The sequence below is a fragment of the Anolis sagrei genome, chromosome 5 (genome assembly GCF_037176765.1).
Source record: "Anolis sagrei isolate rAnoSag1 chromosome 5, rAnoSag1.mat, whole genome shotgun sequence".
Classification (NCBI taxonomy): Eukaryota; Metazoa; Chordata; class Lepidosauria; order Squamata; family Dactyloidae; genus Anolis; species Anolis sagrei.
Genome location: NC_090025.1, coordinates 139459039 through 139484976, shown reverse-complemented (window position 1 = coordinate 139484976; position 25938 = coordinate 139459039). Strand labels below are relative to the sequence as shown.

General features: G+C 42.3%; 1 protein-coding gene across 4 annotated transcripts in view; it reads right to left on the bottom strand.

Moving 5' to 3' along the window:
- The window catches only part of SLC16A7 (solute carrier family 16 member 7), a 137260-nt gene that overhangs the window by 94797 nt on the left and 16525 nt on the right, over positions 1-25938 (bottom strand). The window contains exon 1 of one of the 4 annotated variants that reach the window (XM_060777547.2): positions 6183-6243. The exons of the other annotated variants lie outside the window; for them this stretch is intronic. The gene's annotated coding sequence lies outside the window, so the exon portion shown is untranslated. Of the gene's footprint in view, positions 1-6182; positions 6244-25938 lie in introns of those variants that run through there. 4 annotated transcript variants of the gene reach the window in all.

The following is a 25938-nucleotide window of genomic DNA, read 5'->3' as shown; positions in this document are numbered from 1 at the left end:
TTAGTCTGTCACCTGGTTTACTCTCAGCCTGTAAAGTCAATCAGATATGATAGCTGAGCTTTCTTAACCTTGCTGAGCAATTGAAAAGGAAAGGGAAATCCCACCATGATATAATCATTATTTAGTCTTTGGAAAAATACAATGTCTCCTTGACTGAATTTCTCAAAACCTACAGTTCAAAACCCCTCTTGTGTGATAGGAAAGTGGACTTATTGTTAATACCACTATCTTCATAAAAGGATGTGACAGAATTTTCTATACATAGGATTGTGTATACATAATGTCCATGTTCTGTGTCGAACATTCTTAGGGAGAGTTTGAAAAAATGCTTTTTGGAAATTACAATTCCTCAATGAATTTTTGGAGTATACTATACTGATCAGGGAATTGCCATCCAAAAAAAAAAAACCAACAACAACTTTTCCTTGCTATGATCATAAATGTCAACATTCTTTTTACATTTTTTTAACATAGCAGCAATCTGGTTAACCCTATGGCAAGAGTTGTAGTCTTGGAGATTTTATCAAATATTCATTCATGGTATGTACATTTATCTCTTCACTTTTTGTTTGCATTACAACTGAAAGCTCTGGAGATGATAGAATGATACCATCTTCCTAGCAGATCTGTGGCTGGCATTACAACCTGATTAGCCACACTGTCAATTAACCATACTGTCAGTTTAAAATGTAAATAGTTTTTTTTCTTCTATGCCCGTGTCAGGTTGTTTCCTTTATTAAAAGACTATGGCCATATCATATGTCTTGAACGTTCTATCTTTTCTTCTGTATAATACAACCCCCTTCAGCCATTACCTCAACTGATGTATAGACATACATATGCACGTATGCGAGTACCTTTGCGGCAATGCATCACCTTCCTTCCATTTCTATAAACTGCTACTTGCAGTCAGAGGCAACTACCCTGTTTTCTGACACTCTATTTCTCCTTGATGCAGTCACATTCTCCCTCCCAGCTGACTTGGGATATATTTGTATTTCTTAAGCAAGCAATTCTATGTGCCATAAAACAATATTTTAAAAACCCCAAATAATTGCATGGAGACTTTATAACCAAGTCCTTATCTACTTTTACCATAATCTTACTGTGGAATGCAGAAAGACTAGATTTTGAAGGCCATTAACTGCTGTTTTTAATGCGGGGAGGGGTGGTTTTTAAATGCTTGCCCTAAGGCATCGTTTGAATCAATAGTTATTTGCAAAAAACAAATTATTTCTATCTGAGCAGTCCAACCCTGAAGCATTCAAAGCAAGTAAAAATAAATTATTGAAGTTAGGGAACAATAAACGTAGAAAACCAACTCCGTGACACAATAAAACAGGTAAAAGAAAACTGAATAGTTTCTACTTTAAGGTTAAAGGTAAAGGTTTTCCCCTGACATTAAGTCTAGTTGTGTCCAACTCTGGGGGTGGTGCTCATCTCCCCTTCTAAACCAAAAAACTGGCATTGTCCATAGACACTTCTAAGGTCATCTGGCATGACTGCACAGAGCACTGTTACTTTCCTGCCAGAACGGTGCCTATTGACCTACTCACACTGGCATATTCTCAAATTGCTAGAATGGCAGAAGCTCAGGTTAATAGTGGAAGCTCACTCTGTTCCCTGGATTTGAACCGCCGATCTTTTGATCAGCAAGTTCAGCAGCACAGCAGTTTAACCCACTGCACCACCGGATCTTGTTGACAAAACACACAATCTGAAGTCCAACTTATAACAACTTAATTTTTTTTATAAAGATAGAGATTCACTAACTCCCTTGAACAACCATTCTCTAACTGGACTAATGGTTCTCCTCCTGCCACCCTCCTAAAGTAGAAATTTCATGGCTGCATCAAGCTATGTTCCCATAGTCAGGCACATAATATGGACACAATTCTCTGGAACCTTAGAAGATCCCAGAAAGTCCTAGAGGATGCCTTCATCGTTATGTTTCTGGCCATTAGAATATAGCCTTACACTTCTCAGCTATCCCCATCCTCATCCAGCCACTAAATGACAATATTGAGAAAGCCTTCATAAAATCAGTGAATCTTGCAGGTAAGAAATGGGGAGAGGGAACAGATTTTCACCTGACAAAACATTGTCCTTTGTCTCCACATTGCCGGATCTCAGCTGATATTTTTCAGTGAGGTTGTCACTTAATTTTATAAACATTCCTAATATTATTCCAAACACAATTTGTTAAATGCTTTGTGTATAAGAAGACAGAATCATTGTCTGAAGAATGTAATGAAATAGACATCATGAGCATTCACCAGAGACTTCTAAGTTGGTGTGTTTAGCACTGCATACATAAATGAACAATTAACCTACAGAAGAAGATTGGAATCTCAAGAAGCAGGGTACCATAAAATGGAGTGATTCATTACATTCAGTGATCAGCAAAATGGCTCTAATTCTGTGTAAGCTAATTGCACCTAACTATTCCCATGTTATAAATGCTTTTGTACTGTTCATTGCAGTGCAATCCTATGTATGTCTAATCAAGAGTGAGCCACATTTGGATCAATTGAACTAGTTTCTATGTAAGTCTGTACAGAAATGAAACTGAAGGCACTAAAATCTATGTAGACTGTTCATTCTCTTGCAGATTTCCTGGGATATCCTTTCCTGTTACCATTTTCTCATTCTCTTTCTTTTGTCTCCACAGAAAAATATTATTAATTCCATAATGCAGAATCTGTCTTTTAATATTTGTGGATTCAAAAAAATATATTCTATTTCGTTTGTTGATTGTACACATTTTGGAGGATACTATGAACTTTCCCCAAGGAGTTCCAATGAGCATACAAACATCCTTCAACTGACTTGAAATAGGAATATTATCTATTATCTGCCTGTCTATCATGTAATTTTTCTTATAGAATTTTATTATTTGTCATCCCACTTTACTTTGCATTTGTCTTTCCTGCTGAAACAGCACTGCATACTCTATTTTCCTTTTTTCTGCATCTGCGTAGGAGTTTGAAGATGGCTTGTCAGACTCAGCATGGATAACATAAAACAGCCATATACTAATTACTTTATTACAATTTTACTGCATATTGTGTGCCTACTTGACTCATCCCAATGTACCTTAGATTATGTGGGTCAGTCCTAATGTTTCTTTCCTCTGAGGTTACCCAGAAGGAACTGAGGACAGTTGGAAAAGAAAATCCCTTGTTCTCAGTTTTTCCTTCTCTCTTTGGAGAAACTTGAAGGGATTCTGGCAACTCAGTGTATGTGCTTCCTCTAAAGCAATTTTTCAGGAACCACTAAAGAGTAAGTAGAATACTAAACAGGGACACATTTCAGAAGCTGTGTATAGGACACTACGAGAAACTGGTACATTGTGGGTACATCACAACATGGGAAACCAACACTATGAATATTAGATGCCATAATAAACTAAGTTCACTGTCACATAGTGAATTATATATTCAATACTTTTTCTAGCAGTTAAAGAACATATTCTAGGTCACTTAAGAACCTAAGACATGCCTTCCTGGGTCAAACAGATACAGTATATTAGCCAAGTATTCTGTGCTATATCAGAATGTTAGCAATTATTAGGACAGCCTTTAGAAAATTGTCTATGTCCATCCTTTCCTACAATGGTAGTTATGGTCTTACTGATCTGTAGAAATTCACATGAATCTAAGAATATATTTTCTATGTTTGTTTCATATGCCTACTCCATCCAAATATTTGTAACACTAATCAGTAAAATTAATACAATATTGTTTCCGCTTCACTTGGTTTCAGTCAATATCACATGAATATGTCAAAATTTTGATCCAGGTTGACATGGACTGTATTTTCTGGCTTACATATGGCATGGTTGCCATATACTAGAGTAGTACAGGTTTCTGGCAAATTTCTCAATTCTGCAGCACAGATAGGCCATGCCTACACTGGGCAGATTATCCTGCTTCAGAGCTGTCCTAGATCCAGCATATACTCACTGAATCTGAGTAATGTTCGGTATTCAGATGGTTCATCCCATCCCCAGGCTAGTCTGTACCATTTTTGTGTTACCCCTATAACTCCCCACTGGTCATGGAGTTCCCTGTGAGCATCTCATCATCACCTGGTCACATCTGCTGACATCAGAATGGGACACCCATGTGATTGGCAAAGATAGTGTAAAGTGCTTTCTTTTTCTTGTTGCTTGCACAGGCACCCTATTCTGATATCAGTAGAGGTGACAGGTGGTCGAAGGGTACTCCATGGACAGTTACAAGTGGCATTCACAACATGGGGATGGTCTGGTAATGGTGCCTGTCTGCACAATGAATTGGCTGAAAGCATTCCCATCCAACTATTCAGTTTCTTGTAAACTCTGGAGTATCATCTGCCTTTGCGCAAAGTAGAGCAAAGTCATGTTATGGGAAGAAAAACCAAGATACTCACTGGAAGTCCCCATACATTGTGAAGACAGCCAGCCCTGGATTTGAAGTGAATCCAGGTTTTGAGAATTTTTGTTCATGTAGAAAAGCCCACAGAAGCTATTATTCAACAGCCTGTAATTGTATTTTACAGTCTGGGCAAATCCAAATAAAAGCAGTCTGGGCAAATCCAAATAAAAGCAACTTCTACAACCTTTACAAATCTACATGTATTAATTAATCTCTCAAACTAAGTAACTTAGTTGGATCTCTGGTTTGGGAAAACAACAAAAATCTTGTCAAAAATTATGTCAGGTTTCTCATCTTGAGGTATATCTATTTAACAAGGCATTGCCTTTTCAATAAAAAGTTAGATTATTTTGCAAAAGGCACTTCCGATCTGGTGTCTTGCATTAAGTCTGTGTCTTGCATTTCCTTTCTCTGTAAAGTCATTAAACACATTTCTTGATTACTATTTCAAGAACATCCAACTTTTTTGTAGATGCTTCACCATTCTGTCTTTTTCATATTATATTTCTACTTTTTGTCTTCACCTTGAAGGCCCCACATAAATTTTGCCTTACGGTCTTTGCTTGTTGTTCATTACTTCCCTAGTAAACACCTCCTTTCTATCCCATCTGCATTAATTTAATACCTCATACATTAGATTTCAAAACGTCTATTAAAAAAAGTTGAATAAATCTCATCAGTTGCACTGTCCACAGCTAAGACAATAAATCATGTTTCATAAAAATATTTCCATTCACATATAGGTACAATACATTTGCAACAATGCATTATTCATAAAGAATTGGAAATATTGCTTTATTTGTGAAATACTTTTGCATCTTGAGTAATTAGAAATGGCACTGATTCCAGATCAATGTTAATTAGCAATAGCAGAATTAGTTAAACAAAACATGTGCTACAATATTGAACTCAGGAGATATCTGTATGATTTCTCAATTGTACCACTTTAATGAAGCCTCTGTCTACTTCACAATGCCTTAATAAAGCATGAAATAAGCAAAAAGGTCAGCTCAATTAAAGAAATAAACAACAAAAGACTTAAGCAAATCCTTGATGCATTTGGAAACTCATTTATCAAATCTACAAAATAACTCAAGTCATTTCAGAGTAACACAGACATTTCATCAGCACAGCAGGTAACATTTCATTAATTACCCAAAGGTCTTGCAAATTTTATGAAACTGATAGAGGTTGATTCATTTATGAAATGTTCTGCATAAATAATTAGCTTTCATGAAAATTGCTGGGCTTTATTATTTGGATTATTTTCTTAATTGATAATGCAGGGAAAAGCCCTCAATTTCAAAATGCAAAGCTTTTTTTTAACATTCTTCACAGAGATAACTTCAGGACTACTTTTAAACAAAAACCAAATTTAAGGATTAAAAAAACAATGAGATTTCAAAATTCTTCAACAGATCTTTCACATGTATTTACTATTGTTCATGTACAGCTTCTGCCAACATCTGTAATACAGAACAACCAACACATTTGATTTAAACTGTCTTCTGTTGAAGAGAGTGGAATTAAATAGAATTAATCCTGGTTTTAAACATTTGTGACTGGAAGTAAATATCACTGACAAGCTGTAGCAAACATACAAAATATAAAAGTAAAAAAATCACACCAATATTACAAAGTATCCGACACTCATGTATTATTTGCTATAATTTAAATATTCATGTTCATTTACATAATCCGACACTGTGAGTTATCTTTATGCATTATCTTTAAATAATACAGGAAGAGAAAATGGTGGATTACCTGGCAGAAGACTTCAGTCCAAATACAATAATTAACTCATGTGGCTATAGAGACTTCACAGATTGAGTATTTAAACCTCTTTTCTAATTCTGATTGGTCAGCAATAAAAAACATGCTGTTTGATTGTTTAGTTTGGACAACCAATTACAAACTGGAAAAACCTCACAGATTCCTCGAATGCCATGCCTTTTCAGGACTTAAAAGCTACTTCAAAGAGGTAAATATCATTCATGAAATGCACTGATTTAAAAGACAAGGAGGGAGAGCATGAACTGTTACCTTTGTTAGAAGTTTGGCATTTTCAATTCTATCAGATTTCTTTCTTAAAAACAATTTTCTTCACCATGCTTACAAGAAGAGTGATTCAGCCTTTTAGAATAATCTTCGATCCAGAAAGCAACGAAATTGCATGTGGAAATGACATGGAAAACAAATTTTATAACCTCAGTGGCACACGGAAATAAAATGAAATTTTATTTCCGGATATAACTGGCATTGCATCCTCCAGGGTTGCAAGGTCTCAGACAAGGCAGCATTTTTATCTGAGAATTTAACAGCTCTCTGGGTCAGACTTTATAAGAAAACCAGACTCTTTTCTTCTGCCTAGACCTTTGGAAGTTAATAGGATGAGAAATACAACTTCCTAAGAAAGAAATATCAATATGCTTTTTAGAGAAGTTTTCCAATGAAACGTATACTGTGTGTTATGCTTGGCTCATGCACTGAGGTTATGAAGACTGCTACAGCTTTCACTTATGAAAATCTATCTGCCTTGAACTTGGATGACAATGGAAACAAACTCAGTTCTATGCCCTTGGCCACATACAATACAATGGCCCAGCAATCCTAGTATCTGCAGACTGAACTCTCCTTTTTTCACAAGGCAAAAGTTGCTAAAAGATGTTTTGAGAGAGGGGGTCACAAGTAGTGTCAGTTTTCTGGGCTCAATCCTAAGGCCTCCTGAGAAACAGAACTTAAGTAAGCATCTTGTATATACTAAACCTACCAGAATACCCGCCAGCTGGAGGCATTCTGGGACCTGTAGTTTACAAGTATAATTTTGTTAAACGTGGCAAGGAGAAAGAATTGTGGAATTTTCAGCCCCCTGGACGAAAGCAACATGGAATGCTTTCATTAAGATTTGGGTAGACTGTGAAAGGTGCCAGGGAAAATGTCTTGAGTCACTTCTGCAGAGCAGCCTTGCAATAAACAGCTACCCACAATTTCCTGTTACATACAGAGTCAAAGCTTAATTGTCCAGGTCTAGCCTACCTCCCCACAGAGAATTTGGATTTCCCAAGGAATGGCTAAAGTGCTCAACCATGGGGAGAATCTCAGCTATGATGATGTAGCTACAACTTTGCTGCTACAACTTTGCTGCTACATCTTCTAGTGCTCCCAAATGTAAAATTTCCAAGGCACTGAAGGCTGGGGTAGTGAGTGATGATGTCTCTGGCCTTGTAGCTAGATATGCCATTGCAGTCGGTTACAACAGTAACCCAATAATGGCAGGGAATCGGACACACTATCACTCACAGCCCAGCTTTGCAACACCTTGGACATTCTTTTGTGGAGTGGAATTCATAGCATAAAATATACCGTTTGGAGGCGCACTTTCAGTCATTCAAGTAGTGTAATGTCTGCAAAAGTAAATGAGTGTTCAGGTAAATTACCTCTAGTTACCCTGCTTGGCTTGGAAGCAGGGAACACCCCATGTTGACTTCTTCTTTTCCCTGCCTCTACATAATAGGTGCAAGATACAGAATTTCCACTTCAGTCTCACCCCTGGTCTTGGAACTGTGATCTGACTATTGCTTGATCAAGGTGTCTTCCCCTTCCAAGTCCTCCTGATGTATTCATTAGCAAATATTGCTTCCTCTGAAACAATCACTTCCTATTTTCATGACATCCCACAGGCAGTAAGAGATACAGAAAGCAGACACATTCCTCCTATGAAGGGCATTATTAAGTTTTCTACTACACACTTTACCCCATGAAGATGGTGGATCATAATTTGTACCAATTTGTAAAGCCTATTATTTCAACAATGAATTAACTGTGGACCAATAAAACTATGGCTCATGATTTGTACCAATCAGTAATCACAACAAATAGTGCTTGACACACCAGGCAAACTCCAATATTTTGAACAACATTATGATATAATTAAATTGGGCTTATGGCTTTGTAATTACTTAATAGCCTGTGATCTGGATAGATGGGCTTTCTGTTCTACACCTTCAGAGTCAGCCTTATATTAGAGATGGAGTTCACTGAGGATCGAGATAGCAGTTAATGCCAAAAAGAAATGCAATACTGCAATAAATAAAACTTTCACATTTTTATAGGAGGACACTAAGTCAAAAGAGTATCTGGGAGGAAGCACAGACTGTCCACTCCAGCAATAACAATACATCAGTTCCTTTTGTGCCAATGGCAAGGAGCAGACAATTGTTTATACTGGTCCAGAGTACAAGACTTTCTGTCTTCTTTCCTATCTTCCATAATTCTGTGTGCTAGAAACCTCACAGTGAACTCTACTATGTTATTGCAATGACATGAACTTGAACAGGCTTTTCTTTTTGGGTCAGGGGCAGATAAACTTGGAAAAAGTTTTAATCAATATGCTTGAAAAGCAATCTATATGGCGAGCCAGAAGTCTATTGACACATGAAGTATATTTTCAGAAGTATATTCACATCATGTGAATATGCTTCTGAAAAAAAGCTTCAGTTTGCATAAAATGGAAGCAGTAGAATACATATTACCCTGAATCTTCCCAACATATATAGAAATACAGCATCAAAATCCACGTTCACAAATAACATCATTTAATTTCCCTTATAGGTGGTGCAATGAGTTAAACCCTTGTGCTGGCAGGATTTAAGACCGACAGGTTGGAGGTTTGAATCTGGGGAGGGTAGAGCATAGGTGAGCTCCCTCTGTCAGCTCCAGCTCCCCATGCAGGGACATGAGAGAAGCCTCCCACAGGGAGGGTAAAACATCATCCCCTGGGCAACTTTCTTGCAGACAGCCAATTCTCTCACCAGAAATGACTAGAAGGTTCTCAAGTTGTGCTCCTGACACACACACAAAATCCCTTATGTGGTTACAACTTGCAGCATAACTTTCTCTTGCAATTTTTGGACAGTTAGAGATTCAAAGTGAAAATGCTTCACTTAACAAGAGAAATGAGTAATCAGGTATTAAAACTTTTGGTTTTCCAGTCTGGGTGGATTCATAACAAGCTAGGTCTTGTAATAGTTATTGTAAAAAAGTCCAGGCATATGTGTGGGCTAAGGGGAACAATGCAGACTGGATCTTCTTTGCAAAGTCATTTGAGTAATCTGAGGACAATGAAAGAGGAAGGAAACCACAATCACACGATACTGGTTGCAGGAGCCAAAACACTCCTTTTTTCTGTATATGTGCAATATATTTGGGATTACGCAGTCTCATTTGAGGGCATAGTACATCCCAGGTTCTATGAGGCAATGAGAACTATGGTTTCCATGGGAATGTCTCCTTATGAACAATACATAATCTTAGTTATGTAATAACTTTGTGAAATGACTGCAGGCAACTTGACAAATATAGGCTACATACTCTGATAGGGCTGGTGCGGGAAAAAGAAAAGACCTGATTAATCAGTGCAGTGGATACATCAGTGCAGAGATCTAAGGTTGTATAAGGAATCTATGAGGTTCAACAGGCTTGTCAAGAACATACTGGACATGGAGGTGAGATATGCACATTCATATAAAGAGCTCTAGATGGTGAATGGCAAAAAGCTAATGCATCATTTTACAAAATGCTGCTTGCATAAAATAAATAATAAGTTGATATGCACTAGTTCCTAGAGGTGATTTCAGTTATTCAAAATGTCCAGTTCACCAGAATGAGAGTAAGTTACACAATTTTGACAGAATTCAGATTCTAGTATGGAAATTATATAGAAATCTTCTCACTGGATCTAGGTAGGACTTATGGAGTAGGACTTATGATTAGAGTGTGAGGGAGAAAAAGCTTGCACTAGAAGATTTTACAGGCTGAGCATTTCTTATAAAGATTCATGAAATCTAAGATACCCAAAATTTAAAATTAGTCCAAATAGGTTATTGAGATGAGGATTTCTTTGCTTTCTGGTGGTTCAAGATTCACACACTGTTTTGAGGAAAAACGTATTAAAAATATTATATAAAATTACCTTCAGGCTCTAAAGTGTATCTGAAAGATAAATGTGTTTTATGTTTAGACTAGGATCCCATTTCCAATACATCACATTATGTATGTATATACAAATGCGAGCATTCCAAAAGCTGAAAAATCCAAAACATTTCCAGTTCCAATAATTTTTTAAAAAAGGATATTCAACCTGTATTGAGACATTTACAACTGGAATAGAAGTTAGGCCCCATCTACATCTCCATGTAATGCAGATTGAACAGTGTTGTACTGGATTATATGACAGCTGAAATTCAGTAATGTCTATTGTTCCCATCTCTCTGCTTTACAGCTATCCATTTCACATTATTCCTCCCAGAAAGAAAAAAATGTTAATGAACAAAGAACTTTTTATTGGACTATTTACATAGTCTTACAAAAGGAGTTGAAGATTTATTAGCTTAGATAACAAATGTCATGCCAACATTAGTAATAAGACCTGACAGGGGCCTCTGCGTGTTTAATAACAGCATACTTGAGTGTGCTAACTAGGACAAAGGTTAAGCTCTAAAAGATAAAGAACATTTCATTTTCTAATGTTATATGATCATAAAAAAATCTCCTGGAATAATAATAATAATAATAATAATAATAATAATAATAATAATAATAGTAAGAAGAAGAAGAAGTCTGATCTGTGTGCATTATTTGTCAATAAATCACATAATCCTAGGCACCTAGGAAGTGCCCAATGTGTGATTGAGTACAAAATCCAGCATAGTTGTTTGCTGTGAACTAATCTTGTTGTGTATCAAATAATAATAATAATTGTTATAAAAGCACATAATTGTCAGGGTGGAGCTCTGTCAAAGGAAATCATGTCAGAAAGAATGCAGAATCACATATAGCACTCCCTGGTTTTTGGGGTTTTTTTTTACTTAAATGAGGAACATCTTCCTTAATACATTTCCTTCATAAAAAGCATTCTTAAGCCCCAGTTATACAAAGTTCTGCTTATTGCCTATTAGGTACTTAAGCTTTACTCCAGTTTAAGGAAATGCTATGTCAGAGACCTCATTCAAGCGTAATGTCCCTGAATGTAGAGAGCAGTTATTTCAGGAATGTCAATAGAAAAGATTGCAAGGCATGCCTTTCCATAAACAATGTGGCAGGCATCTTTAGCTTATTTCCCAAACTACGGCAAAGTAGGAGAATATGTGATAGAAGTTTGCACCTCAAGGCTGGATGTTTTGAAAGAATTAGCACAATCAGCAGCTGAGTCAAAGAAAAGTCATTGCCTGCCAACCCCCCAAAAGAAGACACCAGACACAAGTTATGGATTTAAAACTGGGCAACTTTATTGTTACCTAATTAACTCAGCAACAAATCTCTTAATCAGACTAGCATGAACGTGTGGTGACTAAAGCCGAGGTAGTGTCCCTTTCCAGCCTACCCCTCGGCTAACTAGGGCGAAGCACCCAGTTCCCGTGTGACCTAAACCAGAGTAACCTTTTAGCCAATGTTGAAGGAATCTTCCTCAAGGATATTGAGGTAAGACCCTCCCCATTTGAAAGCCATTTATCCAGTAGTCACCTCGGTTAGGGTAACAACCGGTGATGTTTATGTTAATGGCTTTTCCCAAAAGGGGATGCTTCGGGTGAACACCAAATGTATTTCTTCCTAGCTGTTTTCCGCTAAACCTATTTATTAACCACCAAAACCCAATCTGCCTCCTGGCAACAGTATAGGGTAGGTGAAAAAACCCTTCTAGAACATAGAAGGGGAAAAAATTCCTACCCGGCTCTCTAAAGCAACCAATAATTATACTGTTAATGGGCGGGTGAGGTGGGTCACCGTCAGGCAAAGACTGAGCTGGAGGGAGGCTACTGACCTCCAAGCTTCGCCCCCAAAGTAGTTCCAGTAGGAACTACTTTGGGCAGTTTACTTCTCTGGGGTGAGGAGGCAAAGGCCTTTATCTTCTCCAGCTGCTCTTGGATCAGGTAAAGGGCATTGTAACCTTACCTGCCATCACATCATTTGCATTGTGGCTGAAGTTTATATGGCAATCTAAAGCCAATGAGAAACAAATTAATAATATATCATGAATAAAACATATTTCCAAGCACTCTGTGGCATAGGTTGCTACTCAGGAGACTACCATAGATTTATGACCTCTTCACACATGCTGCCAGAATCACCATGAATCATGGTGATTCCAGCAGTGCATGTCTGGGATGTGGGGAACCCATCACTCCACATCCATTACCCGGCTCACCCATGTTTCTTTCCCATAGGGGGAAGTGTCTGCTGCCCGGTTTCCCTCCATTGATCCAAGGCAACACAGGAAGCCTCCCATGTTGACGCCATGGCAGCTTTCACCAGGTTGCCTTCTTTAAGACAGAGCCCTACCGGAAGTTGCAGTGTGTCATATAATGGGAGCCAGTGGGCTCCTTCTGAAAGGAGAAGGTGAACCAGTGTATACCACTGATTTCACCCCTATGTCATGAGGTCATTTAACAGGGGAGGAGTGAATGAAGGATTTCTCTCACGGTATCATGGAAAAATCTGCACTTATTTGATCCTCCTCCTTCTTGTTCTGCATATTTATTATTACTGACTTGATTTTTCACCCACCATGCTCCAGAATGCTGCCATTTCATTCATATGTAGCATGTAAGTTTCCATGCAGAGGCAAAAACAGCCATGTATGCAGATGGATCTGCATATTTGCACAATACTTATAACATTTCCAATTCCCGCCTCATGCTACTCCACATTTAAAGCAAATCATACTGGGAGGTGTTTCATCATGATGTAAGGCAGCTATACACCCAAAAGACATGTGGAAATATTATCCTCTATTTCAAAAGCTGTTATGTGACTTTCACAGAATGTTGTTTGCTTGGACTCTGAAGCTGAAATGCTGTCTGTGTTTAGAACAGCCATTTTCTTCTCAGTCTTGAGTATTTATTCTAGTATACCCATACCCCATTCCTCATCTACTGTGTGTGTGCTTTAAAAAGAATTGTCTTTTTTTTACAACCTTTCCTTCCTGAATCCTTCCTTACCCCCCCCCCTCTCTACATTATCACCTTTCTTCTCTTCATCTATTCCAGAAGATGCTTATCATGTTCTCAAATTAGAAGTATGGTGCAATATTCTGACAACGCAAGAAATATGTCATTGCATGAATCATCCAGTCAGTGAAAACAAGAACTGGGGCTGCCTGTAGTTTGGATCATGAACTTCTTCTTGCAAAATTTAGAATAAAACTAAAGAAATCAGAGAAAACACACAGACCAGTCAAATATGATCTCAATAACATTCCTAGAGAATTTACAGTGGAAGTGAAGAACAGATTTAAAGGACTAGATTTAGTAAATAGAGTCCCAGAAGAACTATGGACAGAAGTCCACGACATTGTTCAAGAGCCAGCAACAAATTATGTCCCAAAGAAAAAGAAAACAAAGAAGGCAAAATGGTTGTCTGCTGAGACACTGGAAGTAGCCCAAGAAAGGAAGAAAGCAAAAGGAAACAGTGATAAGGGGAGATATGCCCAATTAAATGCACAATTCCAGAGGTTAGCCAGAAGAGATAAGGAACTATTTTTAAACAATCAATGCATGGAAGTGGAAGAAGACAACAGAATAGGAAGGACAAGAGACCTCTTCCAGAAAATTGGAAACATTGGAGGCAAATTTCAGGCAAAAATTGGCATGATAAGAAACAAAGATGGCAGGAACCTAACAGAAGCCGAAGAGATCAAGAAAAGGTGGTGAGACTATACAGAAGATCTGTATAGGAAAGATAATAATATTGAGGATAGTTTTGACGGTGCGGTGAGTGAATTAGAACCAGACATCCTGAGGAGTGAGGTTGAATGGGCCTTAAGAAGCATTGCTAACAACAAGGCAGCAGGAGACAATGGGATCACAGCTGAACTGTTTAAAATTTTGAAAGATGATGCTGTCAAGGTGATACATGCCATATGCCAGCAAATATAGAAAACACAATAAAGATCATCAGACTGGAAAAAATCAACTTATATCTCCATACCAAAAAGGGAAATGCTAAAGACTGCTCAAACTTCCGTACAGTAGTCCTTATTTCTCATGCCAGTAAGGTAATGCTCAAGATCCTGCAAGAAAGACTTCAGCAATACATGGAGTGAGAGTTGCAAGATGTACAAGCTGGGATGAGAAAAGGCAGAGGAATGAGAGACCAAATTGCCAATATCCGCTGGATAACGGAGAAAGGCAGGGAGTTTCAGAAAAAAACATCTACTTCTGCTTCATTGACTATTCTAAAGCCTTTGACTGTGTGGATCATAATAAACTGTGGCAAGTTCTTGGTGGTATGGGGATACCAAGCCACCTTGTCTCTCTCCTGAGGAATCTGTATAAAGGCCAAGTAGCAACAGTAAGAACTGACCATGGAAAAACAGACTGGTTCAAGATTGGGAAAGGTGTACAGCAGGGTTGTATACTCTCACCTAACCTATTCAACTTGTATGCAGAACACATCATGTGATGTGCGGGGCTTGATGAATGCAAGGCTGGGGTAAAAATTGCTGAAAGAAAAATTAACAACCTTAGATATGCAGATGATACCACTTTGATGGCTGAAAGTGAGGAGGAGCTGAGGAGCCTTCTAATCATGGTGAAAGAAGAAAGTGCAAAAGTTGGGTTGCAGCTAAACATTAAAAAAAACCAAGATTATGACAACAAGAATGATTGACAACTGGGAAATAGAGGGAGAAAATGTGGAGGCAGTGACAGACTTTGTATTTCTAGGTGCAAAGATTACTGAAGATGCAGACCTCAGCCAGGAAATCAGAAGATGCTTACTTCTTAGGAGGAGAGCAATGACCAATCTCAATAAAATAATGAAGAGTAGAGACATCACACTGGCAACCAAGATCCACATAGTTAAAGCAATGCTATTCCCCATAGTCACCTACGGATGTGAGAGCTGGACCATAGGGAAAGCTGGGCGACGGAAGATAGATGCTTTTGAACTATGGTGTTGGAGGAAAGTTTTGAGAGTGCCTTGGACTGCGAGAAGATCCAGGAAATCAAGCCTGACTGCTCATTGGAGGGAAGGATATTAGAGGCCAAGATGAAGTATTTTGGCCACATAATGAGAAGAAAGGAAAGCTTAGGGAAGACAATTATGCTGGGGAAAATTGAAGGAAAAAGGAAGAGGGAGCGACCAAGGGCAAGATGGATGGATGGCATCCTTGAAGTGACTGACTTGACCTTGAAGGAGCCGGGGGTGGTGACGGCCAATAGGAAGCTCTGGCATGGGCTGGTCCATGAGCTCACGAAGAGTCGGAAGTGACTGAACAAATCAACAACAACAACAACATGAATCATCCTTGGCTACACACACACAAGCATTCACAAAATTCATTTTGTCAGTTATATCCATGAGCAATGGAAAATTGAACCAATATTGTAGAATTCAGCTCCAGGATACTTTGAAGCAAAATCTTTTCCCCTCAGTTTGAGGACTGGGTGAGGACAAACAAATTGGAACCTAATCTAGACAAGACAGATGTGCTTCTGATCAGTTGAAAGGTAGATGAGGGAATAGGGATTCAGCCTGTGCTCATGGGGCTGTGCTCTCCTTGATGATTTGAATTTGTAGCTTGTGTGTATTCTTGGGTTCAACGCTAAGCCTGGATGCTCAGTCCTCTGTGAAGGCCAAGCATGTCTTTGTGGTTAAGGCTTGTACACCATCTCCACACTTTTCTACAGATGCCGGATCTAGGCAGTATCTTCAAAGCCCTATATGGCTCAAATCCCAATTGAATAAAGGTGCATATTCTCCCCCACAAGCCTACTCCTGTTTCATAATCTTCTGTCAAGAGCATTTTATTTGGTAGTAACATAGGAGAGGACCTTGCCAGTGGCTACTACCAGCCTCTGGAACAAACCTCCTAGAAAGCTTAGATTGACATCTTCCTCACTACCTTTGCAGACAGGTTAAGACTTCAAACTTTCAGCAGGTCATTGAAGATACTTTCTTGCTAAAAGCCTTGAAGAATTATGTTGTACTATTTGTGTTTTTGTTGTAGTTTTTAATAGATATAGTTTTTCAGTGGCATAAAATTCATGAACAGTTTAATAATATTTATAACTTTTATATTTAGTACATTTTTGTAAGTATGTTTCTTTTAACTGTTGTAGGTCAATTTGAATTCCAGACTGGGAGAAAGCTGGGATAGTGATAAAAAATAACTATAGCAGCAGCAATGACAAACAGATACAACTTGTTTTGAAACTTTTGTGTATACTCTTGTTTACTCAAACTTTAAGTGTACATCTAAACATTTAAGTGTATATATAAACCTATATTTTTCCATAGAACCAGCTACTGAATATGTGGCCCACTGCATCTGACATCCCATGACTTCAGAATACTAGATTGTGATTAATTAAAAAGTAGGCCTATGTAATTTGGCTAGAAGGCAATATGGTTTTGGTATCCTAATTCCATTGGGCACCCATATCTGTTTTTTGGGAACCTCCAGAAAATCGGGTAATGGAAATACCTGTTTTTGGCTAGTCAGTCAAAAGATCTGGGAAAATCCGGACACTTGGCAGCAATGAAGAACTTATAAGGCTCCCCTTACTGTTCCTGAGATCCTTTCCTTTTTTTCCTTTCAAGGGAGTCTGTGTCTGAGCAACAGGATGAAGGAAGCACCCTCCCTGGGACCCTTTCCTTGCTTCCTTTTAAGGGAGACTGGGTTTGAGCAACAGGTTAAGGAAGTACCCTTCCTGTGACCCTTTTCTTTCTTGCCTACAAGGAAGTCTGGGTTTCAGCAATGGGGTTAAGGAAGCACCCTTCCTGGGACCCTTTCCATTCTTGCCTTCAAGGGAATCTGGGTTTCAGCAATGGGGTTAAGGAAGCATCCTTCCTGGGATCCTTTCCTTTCTTGCTTTCAGGAGAGTCTGGTTTTGAAGAACGGGGTCAAGGAAGCACCCTTCCTGAGACCCTTTCTTATCTTCCTTTCAAGGGAGTCTTGGTTTGAAGAATGGGGTTAAGGAAGCATCCTTTCTGGGATCCTTTTCTTTCATCCTTTCAAGGAACTCTGGGTTTGAGCAACAGGGTTAAAGAAACAATGTGCAAGATACATTTTGGCATTTTTCTATTCAGATCAGCCCAACAAGCAGGGCTCACCCCAGCAAGCAGCATTTGGCAGCCTCTTCCCGCACAGCGTGATGCCAAATGGGGAGGAGGAGCCATGATCAACTACCATGTGATCCCATAATGGACAAAAAAGTGGTGTCTGGGCCCTTATCATTATGGCTATCCGGCCAAGCCATATTGGCTGAAGGGAACCGACCACTCTGAATACGTGCACAAGCCTATTAAAACTTCTTGCTCAATTCAAGGTACCATCATTTAGAAGAGAGAAGAGTTTCGGTTCCGGTGATGGCGGCCAGCAGCGGCAACGCTGAGCTGCGCTAACCGAAGACACAGAATCGAAGGGAATCTTAGGAATCCCCCCCCCCCCCGACCATCAGATTTGGGAGGAGTGAGACCGGCACCAGAAGTGAGGCAAAAAGAGCCCGAAAGAACAAGGCGCCGAGAGGAAGAGGCCGTGAGGCGAAGGTAGGAAGCGGAGAAGGGAGCGCCGCCATTACAATCACGGCTGGCTCTCCCTAAGAAGAAACCTACCGCTGCTGCTGACCCTCTGGCTGGTGGTTTTGCCTTGCCGAACGTTTGGGGCCGCCCAGTGTTGGGTCCCGCCGCCGCCGCCATCGCCTGGGCCTGGCCGATGCCGCCGGCTGGCTGGTTCGGCGTGGATCCCGTCGCGGCCGCCATCTTGTCTGTAGCCTGTAGCCGAGGCTGTGGAGTGGCGAGCCGCGGGAAGGACGCCGCGAGTGGAGGACGCCGCGAGGGATACGCCGCGGCTGCCCTTCCCCCCCCTGGCGAAGGGAAGAACACGCCGCGGGAGAGACGCCTTCTAGCCTGCAGCCGCCATCGGGGCTGCGGCGGCTGTGGAGGAGCGAGCCGTGGGGCGTGAGAGGGACGCCGCGAGAGACACGCCGCGGCTGTCCTTCCCCCCTGCCATCGAGGCTGCGGCGGCTGTGGAGGAGCGGGCCGTGAGCCGCGGGAGGGACGCCGCTTGGACCGGCTGCCGGCCGGCTGATCGAGCTGGGCCGGGCCGGGTGGAGTCTGCCGCAGTCGCCAGGCTGCCTGCCTGGGCCCCGCTGCTGCAATTGAGGAGAGGGAGCGCGCCAAGAGGGAGACGCAGTGCGAAGGAGATCCAGCGCTGCAGACCCCCTGCTAGCGAGACCCGTCGGCTGCCGAAGTGAGCAGCGGTGCAACTTATGCTGCTTGTGTTACTCGACCTGGTCCCGCCGCCGCCTAGGTCAGCAGCTGGCCCGCAGCGCCGAGTAGAGCTGAGGGGAGGCTGCTGTGGCCACCATTCCTGCAGCGCTGCTTGGGGAGTAGGAGAAGGAGGAGACGCCATCTTGCCGCGCTGCTGATCCTCTGCCACGCCGCGTGTGCCTACGGCCCTTCCATCTAGGTTCGTTCGTCTCCCTCCCTCACCGCTGGGCCAACCAGGCTTTCCACTCTTGCCTATTCCATCTAGGCCCAGCAGCCCTCCATCTGGCCCTCGCCATCGGCGGTTACCTCTCTCTTCTCAACCTCACTGGGCAGTTGCTGTGTAGTCCATTGTGCAGACCATTATAGTTGTGCTGTTCAATTGTGTGCTGACCGATTTGTATAGACTTAGTGGTGTAATCCACTTTCTGTGTAGACCGACGGTGGGTTGCCTGCGCTATTTAGCCGGATAGAGACCAACTGGGCCGGCCGTCACCGTGTCGACCACCTTCGGAAGCCCATCCGCTAGCTTACATCAATCGTCTGTTTGTTAACATTTGAATCATAGCACGTGGGTCAACTGTCAATCATCTACTTACCGTATTTATATATTGCCAACATCAAACGTTATAGTTCCACCTTACTTGCTGCTAATGTGTTAATAAGAACATAACATAGCACTTTAAAGGCGCCTGCCTCTATTGCCTACTGTTTTGCACTTTGTCCCCCCCCACGATTCCTCCTGCCGCACTTTATTAGCATTGAGGGCTAAGTTTTTGGGCTTGTTGCACTTTAATATCCTGCTGCACTTTAAGCTCCCGCACTTTAAGAACCACCCTTGTAGCCGTGGACTTTGCTACTGGGATTATTGTTGCACTTAAGACTTTAGCACTCTAGGGACCATCCTATTGTGCGGCTGAACGTTTACTACTCGTATTTACCATCCACCAAAGTGTATTGTTTCCATCCATGTGGCCCCCCACCCTCCTGTGTATACTGTCCCTGATACTATTGGCCGGTGGAAGAGGCAGGGGAGGAAGTGGGCTGGAGCCTGTGAAGAACGATGAGGAGGGGAGGGGGGATAAAGAAGACCAAAGTAACTGGCAAGAAAAAACGCCAACAGTTAAAACTTCTGATGAAATAGAGATTAAGATCTTAGTCAGGAACGGCGGCATGGAGGAGAGGAGGTGTTCCACTAGCCGAGGGCCCCCCATAGAGGTCGTGGTGGGAAGGAGGAGATGCGGGAAAAGGAGACCTCAATTTCGGCCAAATTCGGACCATTTATCCAAAACATTAACAATTCCAACTCGGTCTCCTAAGGTAAATTGGTGTAACCAGGTGAGCGGACCCTCTGGACTGAAGGTGGTGCTGTTGAACGCCAGATCTGTCAATGGAAAAACGGCCTGGATCCAGGACCTAATCTTGGACGAGCGGGCAGATCTGGCGTGCATCACGGAGACCTGGTTGGATGAAGCTGGAGGAGTAAATCTGACCCAGCTTTGTCCCCCGGGCTTCTCCGTGCAGCACCAACCGAGATCTGGAGGGCGGGGAGGCGGGGTCGCAGTGGTCTATAGGGATTCCATCCATCTGACCAGGTGCCCCATCCCGCAGACCGCAAATTTTGAAAGCGTCTACCTGAGGGTGGGTGACCGGGACAGTATAGGGATTCTGGTAGTGTACCGTCCACCTCGCTGCACTACAGTCTCCCTACCTGAGCTAGCGGGGGTGGTCTCGAGCCTGGCGTTGAAGTCCCAACAGCTCCTTGTGCTGGGGGACTTCAACGTCCATGCCAAGACGACCCTCACAGGCGCGGCTCAGGACTTCATGTCTGCCATGGCAACCATGGGGCTGTCCCAACAAATATCTGGCCCCACCCACTGTGCTGGACACACATTGGATTTGGTTTTCTGCCAGGGATGGGAACAGGGTGGCGGTGTGGAGGAGTTGTCCATCTCTCCGTTGCCATGGACCGACCACTTCCTGATCAGATTTAGGCTCACTGCGCCCCCTAACCTCTGCATAGGTGGAGGACCCATTAAGATGGTCCGCCCCAGGAGACTGATGGATCCGAATGGATTCCTGACGGCTCTCGGAGATTTTCCCGCCACCTCGGTAGGTGACCATGTCGAAGCCTTGGTGGCTCTCTGGAATGGGGAGATGACCAGGGCTATTGACATGATTGCTCCGGAACGTCCCCTCTCAAGTAGCCGAGCTAAACCAGCCCCTTGGTTTACTGAGGAGCTGGCAGCTATGAAGCGAAGGAAGAGGGAACTAGAGAGTGTGTGGCGTTCGGAACCGAGCGAGTCAAACCGAGCACGGTTTGTGTCCTTTCTTAGGGCATATGCCGCGGCAATAAAGACCGCAAAGAAAACTTTCTTTGCGGCCACTATTGCGTCTGCAAAGAACCGTCCGGTGGAGTTGTTTCGGATTGTCAGAGGTCTTTTAACTCCCACCACTGCAGGTGGGAGCCCTGACAATTCGGTCGCGCGCTGTGAAGCATTTGCTCGGTTCTTCGCAGACAAAGTCGCCTTGATCCGTTCTGGGCTGGACGCCGCGTTAGATGCAGACTCCGAGAATGTAATAAGAGCACCTGCTTGTCCTATTTTGTTGGATTCTTTTCAGTTTGTGAAACCCGAGGATGTGGACAAGATACTTGGAGGAATGAGACCCACCACGTCCATCCTAGACCCCTGCCCATCCTGGCTTCTGAGAGAGGCCAGAGGGGGATTGGCTGAGTGGGTAACAGTGGTGGTGAATGCCTCCCTTCGGGAAGGCAAGATTCCAGCGAGCCTAAAACAGGCTATTATAAAGCCGCTGTTGAAGAAGCCATCACTGGACCCCACTAAATTGGACAACTTTCGGCCTGTTTCCAATCTCCCCTTCTTGGGCAAAGTCATGGAAAGCGTGGTGGCCTCACAACTCCAGGTATTCTTGAGAGACACGGATTATCTGGATCCGGCACAGTCTGGTTTCAGACCGGGGCATGGTACTGAGACGGTCTTGGTCGCCTTAGTGGATGATCTGCGCCGGGAGCTAGACAGGGGGAGTGTGTCCCTGTTGGTGCTCCTGGACCTCTCAGCGGCCTTCGATACCGTCGACCACGGTATCCTTCTGGGGCGCCTTGCGGAAATGGGCCTTGGGGGCATTGCTCTGCAGTGGCTCCGGTCATTTCTGGAGGGTCGCACCCAGAAGGTGTTACTGGGGGACTCCTGTTCCGCTCCACAACCTTTGACTTGTGGGGTGCCACAGGGTTCCATACTGTCCCCCATGCTGTTTAATATCTACATGAAGCCGCTGGGTGAGATCATCCGGAGTTTCGGGGTGCGGTGTCATCTGTACGCAGATGATGTCCAACTCTGTCACTCCTTTCCACCTGCTACTAAGGAGGCTGTCGAGGTCCTGAACCGGTGCCTGGCCGCTGTAACGGTCTGGATGAGGGCGAACAAACTGAAACTAAATCCAGACAAGACAGAGGTACTCCTGGTCAGTCGCAAGGCCGAACGGGATATAGGGTTACAGCCTGTGCTGGACGGGGTCGCACTCCCCTTGAAGGCGCAGGTTCGCAGCTTGGGTGTGACCCTGGACTCGTCGTTGAGCCTGGACCCCCAGGTTTCAGCGGTGACCAGGGGAGCATTTGCACAGCTTAGGCTCGTGCGCAAGCTGCGCCCGTATCTCGGGAAGTCTGACTTGGCCACGGTGGTACACGCTCTTGTCACATCCCGCCTGGATTACTGCAACGCTCTCTACGTGGGGCTGCCCTTGAAGACGGCCCGGAAGCTTCAGCTGGTTCAGCGCGCGGCAGCCATGTTACTAACTGGAGCGGGTGGCAGGGAGCACACAACGCCCTTGTTGTCCCAGCTCCACTGGCTGCCGATTTGCTACCGGACCCAATTCAAGGTGCTGGTTTTGGCCTACAAAGCCCTAAACGGTTCCGGCCCAAAATACCTTTCTGACCGCATCTTGGCCTACGAGCCCACGAGGACCTTGAGATCGTCTGGGGAGGCCCTTCTCTCGATCCCGCCTGCATCACAGGCTCGGCTGGCGGGGACGAGGGAGAGGGCCTTCTCGGTGGTGGCCCCCCGGCTGTGGAACACTCTCCCGGCACACATTAGACAGGCGCCCTCCCTCATGTCCTTTCGAAAAAGCCTTAAGACCTGGCTGTTCGAGAGGGCATTTAATTAAGTGCTAAGCAACAAACAATACGGTAATGAGAACTGGAACGGTACAAGGAATATGAGACTGGCTATGATTCCACTAAGAGACGAAGCGGATTTTGTGTAGTCTGTAAGTGTTGTATAGTTATATGTTGTTGACACTGGCCTTTTGTAATTGTCTTTTATATGTGTACTGTACACTGCCATGAGTCGCCCGTATGGGCTGAGAATGGCGGTTAATAAGTGCATCAAATAAATAATAAATAAATAAGATTAGTGGATTTTGCTTTGCACATTTACTTATATAAATGATAGCTGCAGTCAGTCTCTATCTTGGCACATATCGGATAATGCATTTGTGCATTCCTTCATGTCAATATAGCCTGGCCCACACAAATTGGATTAGTTTTAACTAATTAGATTTAACTATGGTTCTAAACTTGCATAAACCTCTGCTCATAGTTGAGATGCTAAATTAGATATTAATACCAGTTTCTGATCTTAGACCCTGATACAGAAGCTAACTGGAGTTGACAGAAGCTACAGTTGCACAAGTTCAGAATTAACAAGATTAGTGCTGTAGAAAAACAACAGGCTATGGGGCCAGTTCTAATAGTTGAATCATAGTTCAAATAGGCAGCATAACATATGAACTGGTCCTTTGTCACTGAACTATATTGTGTAGATGCTTCCCAGAAATAACTGAAAATAATAACAAAGATGAGTACAAATATGCAACCCCATTTCTTTGCTCTTCTCCCTTCTCTCCTTACTTCTATTACTTTTTAGTTCTAACAAAAAAAAGTTACTCCAGAGGATAAACTCCCTGACACAGGAGCTCACTAATCTATAAAAAGAAAGGGGGTAGATAACAAAGACATCTGAAGGAAGCCCATTTGTCTTCTGGAGAATGAACTGTTTCTCAGGGCTTCCTTCTAGCCAAGGAAGTAGACAGTCCATTTCTCTCCACAGCAAGATCCAAATAAACATTGATACAGGTGAAGAAATAAATAGATGGAATCTCTCCTGTCAGAGTCAAAAGAGCAAAACTGTTTCACCCTTGGTGGCGGAGTTCAACCAAACACAAGAAGTTCCATCCACAGCAGGACTCGGCTCTGCAATCTGGGTCCACCCTTTTAGCAAAACAAATGCAAACAATTCCTTTCTCTGTAGGTTTTTGGGTGGGTGGGCACAAAAGGTTAATGAACCTAGCAGGAATCAACTAACACAACTGAAGTTATGAAGTCAAGCAGTGGGAATACTGAGAAACTTGGAGTGATGGTTGTCTAGTTCTAGCAAAATATAATTGTCTTCACATCTGAAGAATAATGGGAATCCTTACTCAGACAAAACTCATCCATATCCATCACAACCTCTTGGCCAACTCTAGCTAAAAGCTTTTCTGGGGAAACAATGCCAGGAAATAAGTCAGGGTCTTTTCATCTAACTCAACATTAACTCTTTTCAGTCCTGGAAGTGCTACAGATACTATATGTGGTATATTTATGCTCTTGTTCTTTCTCCTATATGCCCGTCCCCCAGGTCTAAGTACTAGAACAGAGGTTCTCAGCCTTCCTTATGCCATGACCCCTTAATACAGTTCCTCATATTGTGGTGAACCCCAACCATAAAATTACTTTGTTACTACTTCATAATTATAATTTTGCTACAGTTATGAATCCTAATGTATTTATCTGATATGCAGGATGTATTTTCATTCACTGGACCAAATTTGGCACAAATGCCTGATACGCCCAAATTTGAATACTGGTGGGGTTGTGTGTGTGTGTGTGGGGGGGGGGTGATTTTGTCATTTGGGAGTTAAAGTTGCTGGGCTTTATAGTTAACCTACAATCAAAGAGCATTCTGAACACCACCAACAATGGAACTGAACCAAACTTGGCACACAGAACTCCATGAACAACAGAAAATATTGGAAGGATTTGATGGGCACTGACCTTGAATGTTGGAGTTGTAGTTCACCTAGATCCAGAGAGCACTGTGGTTCATACAATGATGGTTCTGGACCAAACTTGGCACAGATACTCAATATGTCTAAATGTGAACACTCATGGAGTTTGGGGGAAAATAGACCTTGACATTTGGGAGTTGTGGATGCGGGGATTTATAGTTCACCTACAATCAAAGAGCATTCTAAACCTCACCAATGATAGAATTGGGCCAAACTTCCCACACCGAACCCCCATGAACAACAGAAGCAACTATATTTTCTAATGGTCATTGGCGACCCCTCTGACACCTCCTCATGACCCCCCTAAGGGTCCCTACCCCCTGTTGATAAATGCTGTACTAGAGGGTCTGTGTAAAATATAAAATAAGAATATTTGGCTCAACTTCTCAAATAATTGAGCATGGTTAAACAGAATTCTGTAATGCTCCTTACAGGGAAATCTTTTTTTAATACCACTCTTCAGTCCACATTCACTGAGTTTAGCAACACAAGACCTCAGTGAAAGTGAAAAACTGCAAATAAAGAAAGTGGTGTTTTTTTAAAAAAATGGAGAGAACACCTCCCATTTTGCTAGAAAATGTTCACATAATTGCACTTGAGGAGGTAGGAATTTCTAGAGATGTGTTCTCACTAAAAATCTTTAAATTTGTCAGCATGATGAGAAGATGTTAATCATAATGACACACTGGAGGGTCAAGAGATTCTTAGAGAGAAAATTTTAATCAAATCCATGAATAATCAAACCCACAAAAGTCAAAACTGCAATTGAGGACAGACAACTATAGTTTTTCCATGTTTGAGTGCTCTGGCAGACAGCATGGTGTAGTGGTTTGAGTGTCCAAATTAGAACCTCTGAAGACCAGGTTTTGAGTTGAGAATTAGCCATTGAAACCCATTAGGGTTCCTTTGGCAAGTCACATTCTCAGAGTCAAATAACCTCTGAACTAATCTTGCAAAAAAAAACAAAACCCCATGACGGATTTGCCTTAGGGTTGGCATAAGTTGGAAACAATTCGAAGGCACACACAGAAGGTGGCTGTGAGTTCTAAGTCTTAAATTACAGTCAGTTTTAAAGGAACTGCTTTTACCTCTCCCCTGCCATATGCAAAATGTTATCTATGATCTC